This window comes from Dipteris shenzhenensis, chromosome 5 (genome assembly GCF_047967505.1).
Source record: "Dipteris shenzhenensis isolate YYH24624 ecotype China chromosome 5, Dip_SZ_1.0, whole genome shotgun sequence".
NCBI lineage: Eukaryota > Viridiplantae > Streptophyta > Polypodiopsida > Gleicheniales > Dipteridaceae > Dipteris > Dipteris shenzhenensis.
In genome coordinates this window covers 30275102-30287223 of record NC_141600.1, presented here as the reverse complement: position 1 = coordinate 30287223, position 12122 = coordinate 30275102, and the positions used below count along the sequence as shown (strand labels likewise).

Genomic DNA, 12122 nt, shown 5'->3' with positions numbered 1-12122 from the left:
AGTGAGCGGATCCTTAAGACAAGGGAAAAAATGTTCAACAAGAGCCCATCTTCTCCTAGATGATAAATCGGTCACAATTGGCCTCCACCCAGGAGCCCAAGCCACACGAGCAACTCCCATTGCACCCTGGTCCCGGCCTCAGCAATGGCCGATCCTCAAGAGACCGCTTCCTTCATCACCGGCACCTCCTCCTATCTATGGGCAAGCCTCACATAGGCTCTACAATTTTGCAGCATGCCCCACTATATTGAGCACCAAGTGGCTACAGCCACATGTCATCCGAGTAGCTCTCTCGGGCCGACCAGATGGAGCAAAACTTATTCAAAGCAATGGCGCGGCTCCCACAAGTGGCACAAATAATTCTACAAAGGCGGCAAGAACAGGCCTCACAACTGTCAGCAACACTCCTCCAGGCACAACTCTCTGTGCACGACAGCCACACAATGATGGTTGCCACCCAAGCCATAGGGCTAATGACCATAAACAGAGTAAAGGAGTACCAAACAAAGGCTGAAGAGCCAGACGACCGATGATACAACACCAATAGGCACAGCGGAGGCGGAACCCATGCCCATTGAAGATGACGAATCTGCAAGCTCCTCCCTCCTCCCCACCCAAAAATGTCCAGTGGCGCCCCAACTTGCAGTCATTCCATAAACTTCCAGATAGTGCATTTATGCACCATTGGAAGCGCCAACTCGAGGGCTCCCACCTCCACCTCTACAAAATCTTAGAGGTGTGCCCCCTCACACAATTCATCACCCAGTCTTTCGATGACTAGCGATGCGTGCATCCAAAGCGCACAAGAGGATACCACCTCGCCCCCCTGATGCTCCAATCCCATGAACCGATGCCGATGTCGGTCTATAGCCTCACTGGCACATTTTGTTCCTCAAAAGGGAGTAGTTTTGGCAGTACTACCACAGTGCCCATGTCAATTGCCGAATCAACCCCCTGTACATGCCAATGGAACGATGATGGACTTGGGCGGAACTCCAAGAGCTCCAGCAAAAAAACCCTAATATGTTGTACAATTTTTCGAAGTACAACTTCCCCAAAGAAATGACTCAAGGTGGATTTTACTTCCGCCTCAGTTCATTCAACAACAAGTATGGCTCGGTACCCGATCTCGCCATCGTGGCAGCGGTCCACTTCAACCGCCTCCTCCTCTTACTCCTCCATGACCTCTCTGCCCATAGTCGTCCCATCGATGGACCACCTCCACAATCTGACAAATTAGATTGTCTGCAACCCTGACATCGGTCCTACGTGATTTCAAGACCTCTGCCTCTACCTCTGCGTTCGCAATCTCCATGGACACCACATCCGTATGTACAAGGATATGCATGCCACCCACTTTTCGAAGTATCACTCATATCTCACTCGGCTAACTCCACGCCAGCTAGACTACTATGTAGTCCTACAAACAGTCCTCACCACACACCTCCTCCAGCACGGCTGATTCGAGGGCGGCTCAGTAGAGCGAGAAGGGGCGCATGTTAACATCCACGGAGTACAGTCTCCGAATGCAGGGTAATCAGTGAGGATTAGAGGTGATTAGGATTCATGATTTACTTCAACGGTTGCAGCCATGGAAGCTGTATAGTACAAGTTCAAGGAGTTTCAGCCCCAAATACCCCAAGGTCAAAGATTGCAGGCAACGGGCACAGATTGCAGGTTCCAGCTCACAAGTTGTAGGTTCCAGCTGCAAGTTGTGGTTAAGTGGTGTCTCACGAGAGTCAAGCCTAGCCACTCTAGGTTTTGAGCCTCGTACAAATAGTTTAGGGCTTGGAGGCATGAGTCTAACACAAGCGCTATTTGGGAGCCGGTTATGAACACCTCCTAATTCCAAGCTTGTCCCAAGTGCTCTTATATGGTGAACATAAGTGCTATTTCTGCTATTAAGGAGAGATGGAAAGAACAGCAATATGCCTTGGCACCCTACGGATCCAAGAGCCTTTTAATGATGTAAAGAGAGGGCGAGTGCTAAAAGGAAAAGGGTTGGCCCTCCCTTCAAAAGGTGACATGTATAAAAGGCCAAATGGTTGACTTTGGTCTTCATTGTTGTTTGCACAAGTTGGAATACAAGCTCCCTCTTCTCTTCCAAGAGTGTTTTGGGTGTTCACTTGTTTCTCTTGTAGTGCCCTTATGTTTGCCACTCCATCCCCCTTCACTCTCCTCTTCCCTTCTCCTTCTCCCTCCCTTCTCCCCTCTCTTCTCCCCTCTCCCCCTTCCCTCTATCTCTTGTGGAAACACATTGCAACAATTCGGGAGCCTCTTGAGTGACACATGCAGACGGCTCATGCCTTGCATTGCTCTCACAATGAGTAGCTTGGAGTGGAGGCTCCATTGGCATTCCTTCAAGATCCCCATGACACGCGAGTCATCGTCGAGACTACACACGTTCCTTATGAGCTTTCACTTGGGTTCACTTTATCTTTAACCAGAGCCTTATTTGGCAAGGAGACAATTCTTTCTCCGTTGACAACATCCCAACTTGACTCAACCTATACCAACTATATCAGTGAACTACAAGAGACTACAAGCCACAAGGAAGCAAGCAGTGAGCAGACACTACCAACGAACGATGCAAGCTAGTAAAGTTCAAAATAGCAATGCTACAGAGAAAAACACAACTTGACCACAACAATTATAAAAAGAAGAACCAATGAAGCAACAATGAGCATCAACACTCATTCAACTGCAAGCAATGCATCACTAGACACCAAAGCACAAAACATCAATGATGCAAAAGCAACTTCAATGGCAAGGTTTCCAAGAAAGAGGGGCGCCAACTCACTTTAGTAAGAATACCTACCAAAATCTTGATTATGAGATGAATGTAACAATATGCCATGAGTAGAAATTAGTTAAATTAGCATGGTTGTGTTCTACACTAAAAGAGCTTCAAATATGTCTTTACACCTTGAAATTTAGGTAACACATGAAAATTTTCATTAATTTGAAAGGACATGGGTTTTCATATTTTAGTGTATTTTTTTTTTTACCCCCCCCTCATCCAAAAGACCCCCCCTTGGGCCTCACATACTATGAAAAATATGTACAAATCTTAAAATCTTATATATTTTTCAAGGTATATACCTTATATTTTGTGGGAGGGGGGACATGAGATTTTCATATTTTTCCCTTGCATATTTGATTTTTTTTAAAGGAAAATCATGCATATTCTATATGGACCTTTTGCCCCCATACCCTAGATTTTGGACCAAGGTAGTAACATAATACATATTGAGTTAGCGCCCCAGGGAGAAATCCTAGAAGAAAGCAAAATTCAGTTATTGTCATAAGCTTAGTCATTACATTAATGAGCGTAGAAAGAGGCTTGAGAAGGAGAAGAAGGTCTACCACCCATTTAAGCACTCATTTGGATGCTTCAATAGTTGTTATTGTGACAATTCCTCTATAATGGCCTCATGCCAAAAAAAAAAAAAAAAAACCTCAAGCATAAGCTAATTTGTGGGTAAAATAGCAGGTTGTGTATAAGGAAAAATAGGGTGATTTGTTGCTATTATGGGCCATAAATTATCACCTTGATGAACACAAAAAGTCTCCACACTAGTAGATGCATATTGTACAAATGAAGCATGCAATCAATATCACATCCTAGGGGCATAAAATATTCTTTTTTTCGATAAGATACCAAAGGATAAGCTGAGTTCCCATCAACAATAGCATCTCTACTAATCAAAATCTCCCTAGTGGCTGGATGGTAGAGCCTAACCCTTGGTTTTTGAGCTACATCCCATAGCTTAGTCCTTTGTTGCTCAAGCAAGAGCATATGAAAGGCATTCAGACACTTGGAAACAAGCTATTGAAGACCTCTTATGAGTCCAAAATTCATAAGGAGCAATCACTTGCAAACCTTTATTAGGGCATCTTGTTGAGCACATAGGTCATACACATAATTACATCCAACCAGAACTTGTTAAACATGCTTTGATCCTTCACCATGCTCTTGCCATCTCCATGATAGATCTATTTTCCTCTTAGCCACACCATTTTGCTAAGGTGCATAGGACACTATAAATTGATGAATGATGCCTCTATCTACCATGTATACATGAAACTCATTCGATATATACCCCCCCCCCCCATATGTACAAAGGACCCCCCCCCTTTCCCCCCCTGTATGTACAAAGGATACCAACTTTGTATCTTGACACATTTTCAATCATGGAAACAAAGTATCAAACATGCATAAAAGCCTCAAATTTCTCTCTCATTGCGTATACCTAAGTAAATCTAGAGTAATAGTCAATTAAGGTCATAAAAGAGAGGTATATCAATCGAGGCCACAAAATAGCAGTATCCCCCAATAGATGGTGTCCTCATAGGATGGCATAGATCACTATGTAATAGCTATAATTTTTTGATAGCCCTTGTTGATTCATCCTTTGGGAATGATGCCCATTGCATTTTCCCAAAATGCAACCCCTAGTGGGGGCCTCAAGCTGTGGCAAATTTAGATGCAACAAACTACCAAAATTCAAGTGATCGTGCAAGCATGCCATAGTTGCGCATCTATCATAACATATATGGTCATAACTGAGCATGTATCATGTGCTTGCCAATGTCTCATATCATGTAGCCTATAAAGGCTATGCTATATTGTGCATGAGGCAATCATGGCATCACCATAACTCTTCACGTGAACCATGCATTTGTTATCTACGAATTTCACAAGTTGGCATGTCCTAGCAATGGCTAGAATTAACAATAAGTTCTTATTGAATTCAGGCACAAATAGAACATCTAACACTGTAACTTTCGCACCATTTCCATCAATGAGACCAACCTTTCCAACTCCTTTTGTTAGACAAGAGGAGTTGTTTGCACATGTAACTATACCTCCTTGAGGGGCAGCAGACCCAAGAGAAGGAAACAAATCTCGCTATGAATTCATGTGCTTCCTAGCACTACTAATAAAATACCAAAAATGTGCATCTAACAATGAAATCATACATCATGAATAGAAGTGTTATAGCTATATTGTGCAATGAATGCCCAATCATCTTGTGTATCATTAGCTGACTCCTTTCCTCCACTAAATCTATTGCATTTGTCACTACTATGCTAGCCCTTTGGATCAAATTTGTACTTGGTTTGAATGTGTAAAAACCCTAAATTGGGGGATTTCATGCATTCAGGAAAAAGTAAGTTGTAAAAATCCTAACTAGGGTTTTGATTCGGCTTAGTATAACTTGTGTACTTTACGATTCCAGGATGTCCTATAAATTGATGAATTTTGCTTGCATTGAGCTCAGGGGAGATGATTTGATGGGACAATTATGTCCTCACTCTGACAATACATCAGGATTCTTTTGTTAGATGTCATAGTATTTCATTGATAGATGTCTCTTAATAGAAAATTAGAGATCATGAAGTTGAGCAGGTAGTTGACTATAGATTAATCTCGTGAAGTGAAGTCCTGTCTTGTATCTTTTGTCAAAGACCTCGCTAGACCCTCCATTCAATATTGGCTATTGTAGATCTTGGTGGTGTTTAAAACCCAATGTTTATTAAAAGGGACATTAGTGACCCTCAAATTCTTATGCTAGCAAAAGAAGCTAGAGGACCGACTCACAACAAGCATAGGCTAAAGCTGAGTGATGTGACATCACTTGGGATTCTCTTCTTATAAGTAAATTTGGCCTATTGATAAATAAAACATACTTTTCACATGTTTTGTACCCATATCTATTGCCTTCCTATGTTGAGATTAATTTGATGTGAGATGGATGCGTCGCAGCAAGTTTTTGGCAATCTCTGCCCTTATGGCTTGGGATCGAATGAGGACCTTGTCTTCCTTGAAGACCACAATACTTTCTCTTGCAACTTCGGCTATCTCCCACCATGTTGCCACTAGGACCCTATTCGGGGGCAATTAGAACCATTCCTAGGTCTTTGACATATGCTTTGATGCACCACTGCATGTGTATCAATCTTCACCCTCACGAGTGCCACGAGTACCGAACATATTTCGATCACCAAAGCAACAAACAAATCCCTGATGATGACATTTGTTGCTTCTATCTTTGATGGATTTGGCTTGGTTGCTTCAACAATCTTTGTCAATATGTCCTTGTTGAGCTCTCATCCGTCTTGCTTTGCCAATTTTCCTTTGCCATTCCCTTTTGTTACAAAGACATTGTCTCCAAAATCGCCATCTCTTTCTCTTAGGCTAGCAAAGGTACCAATTCTTTGAAAGCAGCTGATGCCGACCTTTGTTCTACAAAGTCACTCATTGACACTATCATCATTTGCAATGAGGGGGTGATGTAGGGAACTCAACTTTATAAAACACCATCGATTGGTACACAACCAATGTTGAAGCTAATGCTGTTGGGAATAACATAGTCATTAGTAAGGCCAGTGAAAATTGTTGCTTTGAAACAACATAAACCTAAGTGTTCCTGTGAACTGTTTGTGAAGGACGTTCAACTTCATGGCATAAGGTAGTCACAAGTTCACTGTCTAACAAAGAATGAAGCTTAGCATCATAACATAGTTGCAAGCTAAGGTCCATAACCAAGACAAAATTGTGGCATAACATAGCGACAAGCAAAGGTCCACAATTGAAGGTGCAAAGCTGGACTTGTGCATGCACAGTTGAGTCAATGCAACTCAAGGAGTCACAAAGTTGAGCAAGCATGCAATATCCTATTGCCTTTTGAGGATCTACGTCACTCCATTGGTGCAACCGAAGTGGTGTTGTAATGAAGATATTGATGGCTGTGTATCCATTACAGTGTTTCGCACACAGGAAGAAGCTTGAATATTATAAAAAAGAGATAGAAGAGGCTGATCAAAAGTAAAATGGAAAGTGGTTTAGACAATGCACTTCATAATGCAAATATTGATAAGAAGAAACCTTCCTTTTTTACAATTAACAACAATCAAAGTTGAGGCATCAATAAATGGGTTTTAACATTTCCCTATGATTCAATGTTTATGGGCAATCCATCATATTGTGAATCTGTGTGATCGCAAAAAATACACAATGTGAAAGCATTATGCACCTCATTGACATGCGGTCATCGCAAATGGCTGCTATTAAAGAAAGAATCTAGCCTCACCAGGTGTAGAAAGCTCTTAAGTAAGATAATTTTTCAAAAACATAGAACCCTAAAAATATTGAGCACCTTCTTTTTCAATTGTAAATCATACCAATGTTTTCTGCACCCATACTTGATTGTCCAAGTTTAACACAAATAATAAGAAGATTTGTAAGAAACATCACAGTGCACCTGTAGATTTTATTTACATGGGATAATTAGCAAGAGCTTCGTGAATTTGCAGATACCACTTCCAGCATTTCTTGGCAAGATATCCTCATGTTGCTCTCCTGACATTATCTAAAAGGGATGTTACCACTAACCTTCCTTTTTGAAGAAAGGATCAACCCAATGTTCAGTTTCACAGATTACAATGGGATCATTAACTAGAGAGGGCACCCATATGCAAATGAATCCTGACTTTTAAAGGCATACGAAGCTTCTTTTTTATTATGATTTTTTCCATTGAATCATGTTTTATCATTGTAGAACGATGCAAATATATATTGCATGAGCATAGTCACAAAGAGCACAGCTTTCATTTTTCCCTTGTTTTACGCTACCAGCTATCTCAAACTTCTCTCATGCAACAGATGGGTCTGCAGCACCTGGGATACCTGTGCCTATGTTAAGATAGTACAAAAATTTTATTTTCATTTGTTGTATGAAGAGAAAGCTACATGAATTGTTATACCATGATATATCCATAAAACATAGTTTCAAATCATTCCCTAGACTAGATGGAGGAAGAGTGAATGACAGGATCTTCTTACAAATCCACATGGTAATTGAAATCAGACCGCAAAGAGAAACTACCACTCTCCAATAGGTTATATTGGGGTACCTACATACATGCTTTTTGAAATTGGAATTTCTAAATTAGGCATAAATAGGACCTGGAAAAGGCCCTCCAGAAGCAACAAACCTCATTAACTTAACAAGCTTGACCAAAATTTCACACAACCCTATGTGCAGATGAACAAACCCCACCAATGCCTTCCACCACTTAAACTTGTACAGGTAATCCACAGCATGGTACTATTTAGATCTTTTGAGATGCTCAGGTGGGCTCCCCATGCACACGACATTAGAACCAAGAGAATGACCTGCATGCAGATAAGATTACGAGAAATGACTGAGAATACTATACCAGTTGCTTGGTCTCTGAAAAGCAAAAGAATAGACAGCTGCATAATTACACGATCCCACAAACCACGAAGGATTCTTAAAGGCCTTTCAAGCAGGACAGGCAAAGAGAGCAGCGAACTTTGAGTGTCTGATCTTTTCTTTGAAAGTAAAACGAAGTCGAAAACTCCAGGCGTCTTAAGTTTCTTTAAAGAAAAAAAGAAAACAGGCCTTCACCCCATGAACTAATTTCATCAAAACACCAAGATATTGTCTTAGCTTTTCCACATGGTGAAGGCCAAGGGGAGCAGAACATAAGTTCCGCTAAAGAGGGTACAAAGCTTTCGTTTACCTAAATATTTGCAGTTTGACAGTTGCATGCACTCACCACAATTACAAATGACAGAGTGCGCTCAAAACAAATATATTCAGCGGTATTTCAATTCCTCGTTTCTGAATCCTCAGTCGCAAGATAACCAATATCTTCACATCCAAGAGTTTTGATACCCATCTTTCCATCCCGGAGTAGCAAGAAACATCTTATACTCGTGCTAGTTGAACAGACCACAATACAATTGCTTATAATTTATACAGAATATGTTCATATTTGTGTCTTCTTATACTATAATATCTAAAGAGGACTAGAATATGAATCTGATAAATTGAGAATTTCTGAAGAATAAAGGTCGAATGATAAGATACATAGACAAGAGGAAACATCTGTGTCTTAAAGGTGGACAATCTCCCCCAATCCTATGAGTACCCCAATATAGTTCAAGCATTACAACATAAAATATCTTTAAACATCCTGTAGATTAAAAGCAAGGTCTTCAAACAGCTTAAATCATATGATACACAATAACAGAAAACACGTCAACATCTAAAAGGGGCAAGCCCATGAAATATGTATTTCGGATTGACAGATTAAACGAAGCTAAGGGTTAGCTATAACAAGAGACTATAATAGAGCTGCTTGGTTCAAGAGAGAGTTCTACAGTCTCTGCCTTTGAAACCTAACATCGCACACAATTGTCAATGCCACAGCTAGTGCTACCCCGGAACACTGCCTCTATCAAGGAAATGATGATGATAGGGAGCATAGTTACCTGGCAGTTGCAAAACTTTCACAACACCTCAGTTGTGAACACCTGTAAAATATGCCATCATGACACACAGTACACAAGGAAATAATGTGATGTTTCCGATTCACTAACAATTGAAACAGATTCTCTTTGGTTAACTGATCTTCTGGACATGACACATTTGACATCTTTGGATGAGACAGGTTAAGAAAGTTCAGTACCGAAATAGGGGTGGACATCAATCTTTCGGGTTAATAGGACAGCTGATGTATTAGAAGGTTCTGAAATAAAGGCCTTACTTATGGATGAACATTTGAATCAGATATCCGAACCATTGCGATCCACGTTGGACTGCCATACCCATGCCTAGCTTTATAGAGTCTGGGAAAGACGCACGTTTTTAGTTGAAAGCACAGTTTGACTTGGGCTTCAACTTGGTGCTTTGGCAATGAGAAACCTCTCTCTCTCTCTCTCAAGTAGCACTCCTAACCCACAGGTGGGAAATTAGCCAAACTGTTGAACAAACGTTTCTGGATTACCACATCATACCTATTCACAAGGCAGGTGATCCAATGGATGCAAGTAACTACCTGCAGCCATATGGACAGCAGCAAGGCTGTCATGTGGGCAGCACATCTAGAGGAAAAACAGGCTAGAACAGAGGTGCTGACCTGGTGATGATGTCAGCAAGCGTACAGACTGCAGGCAGGGACTGTAGAGTCTTGTATGGATCTTTGGCACAGGCTATGGGCCTGGAAGAGGCGCTGCAGGACAAGGAAAAAGGCAGGGGTAGTGGCCATGGCAAGCCAGCCACACTGGCCTTAGATCTACCCAAGGGAAGGGGCCCATATGGGCTGCCCTTTCGGGCCTGGCATTGGCCCTTACATAGGATAGGAGGAGGCCTGCACAAAGTCGTCCCATTAGGGGCCAGTAAAAGTCAGCTAACGGGGGGGGGCAGAAATTCAACCACTTTCCCCCTTGCAGTCGGTTGGTTTTGGGGGGGCTCAGCCCCTATAAAAGGAGAGGCCTTGGGCCTCATATTGCATCACCTGGAGCAGCCTTCCAAGGAGCAGCAAGGAACAGCAGACCAGCATCTTCTGGGCCTCATCAAGGAAAAGAGAAGAGCCCTTGAGAGCTGCAGACTAAGCTTGAAGGAGGTGCCCACCTAGGCTGAGGCTCCAGACAGCGAGGTGGAGGGATCCTTTGGACAAAGAGTCTACATATGCTCAGTGGGGCACGTGGGCTCAGAGATCTAGAGGTGCTACCCATTTAGGAGGAGAACCTTTTAGTAGTGTATCTTGTCCAATTTGTAGACCGACGGAAATATAAAGTGTTGCTTCTATATTTGTCTCTGAGCACAGTCTATTTGCTAGTCTGCACATACACATGAATGTTGTGAAGTACACACACTTGATGAAGCATTAATTCCATAGTGAAGCACTTCCGCGTGTAATTCCTGGGCTAACTATCAGTCTTCCGCTCTGGGATACCCTCTCTGTGAGAGATCAATTTTCTAACATGGTATCAGAGCCCTGACGTAAGTTTTCAGGAATTGGACTTGAAGGCAGTGTTTCTAGAAACGTGTTTCTAGAAATGTTTCTAGAATTTAACAGGGGTTTCGTCTAGAAACGCCTATAAATATGTATTTTATATAAAGTATATTATTATATATACATATATTACATAATAAGCATAGTGCACACATACCTCAGATACACACATACACAGTGGGCACTCTGAAAATTCAAGAGATAACAGGTTCGCAGCCAGGTGACAAGTCGAGCATACAGCCTACAGGTGACAAGTCCGTGGTCACAAGCCTACAGCCTTCACAAGTAGTGGTCACAAGTAGGAGCTGCGAGCATACAGCCTACAGGTGACAAGTCAGTGGTCACAAGCCTACACCCTACATAAGTAGTAACTTGTAAGTACAGCCTTCAAATTTTATCATCATTCATTCAACTTAAAAGTTCAAGTTTAAAGTAGAGGCAAGTAGACACACATTACACAAGGAAATAATGTGATGTTTCCGATTCACTAACAATTGAAACAGATTCTCTTTGGTTGACTGATCTTCTGGACATGACACATTTGACATCTTTGGATGAGACAGGTTAAGAAAGTTCAGTACCGAAATAGGGGTGGACATCAATCTTTCGGGTTAATAGGACAGCTGATGTATTAGAAGGTTCTGAAATAAAGGCCTTACTTATGGATGAACATTTGAATCAGATATCCGAACCATTGCGATCCACGTTGGACTGCCATACCCATGCCTAGCTTTATAGGCAGGATTCTGAGAAAGACGCACATTTTTAGTTGAAAGCACAGTTTGACTTGGGCTTCAACTTGGTGCTTTGGCAATGAAAAACCTCTCTCTCTCTCTCTCAAGTGGCACTCCTAACCCACAGGTGGGAAATTAGCCAAACTGTTGAACAAAGGTTTCTGGATTACCACATCATACCTATTCACAAGGCAGGTGATCCAATGGATGCAAGTAACTACCTGCAGCCATATGGACAGCAGCAAGGCTGTCATGTGGGCAGCACATCTAGAGGGAAAACAGGCTAGAACAGAGGCGCTGACCTGGTGATGATGTCAGCAAGCGTACAGACTGCAGGCAGGGACTGTACAGTCTTGTATGGATCTTTGGCACAGGCTATGGGCCTGGAAGAGGCGCTGCAGGACAAGGAAAAAGGCAGGGGTGGTGGCCATGGCAAGCCAGCCACACTGGCCTTAGATCTACCCAAGGGAAGGGGCCCATATGGGCTGCCCTTTGGGGCCTGGCATTGGCCCTTACATAGCATAGGAGGAGGCCTGCACAAAGTCGTCTCATTAG

The 12122-nt window shown here is 42.2% G+C and overlaps 1 protein-coding gene across 3 annotated transcripts in view; it reads right to left on the bottom strand.

Moving 5' to 3' along the window:
• Positions 1 to 7705: 7705 nt before the first annotated feature.
• The window catches only part of LOC147901849 (uncharacterized), an 86154-nt gene continuing 81737 nt past the window's right edge, over positions 7706 to 12122 (bottom strand). For all 3 annotated transcript variants that reach the window (XM_087374887.1, XM_087374888.1, XM_087374889.1), the window contains one exon: positions 7706 to 8182. The gene's annotated coding sequence lies outside the window, so the exon portion shown is untranslated. The remainder of the gene's footprint in view (positions 8183 to 12122) is intronic.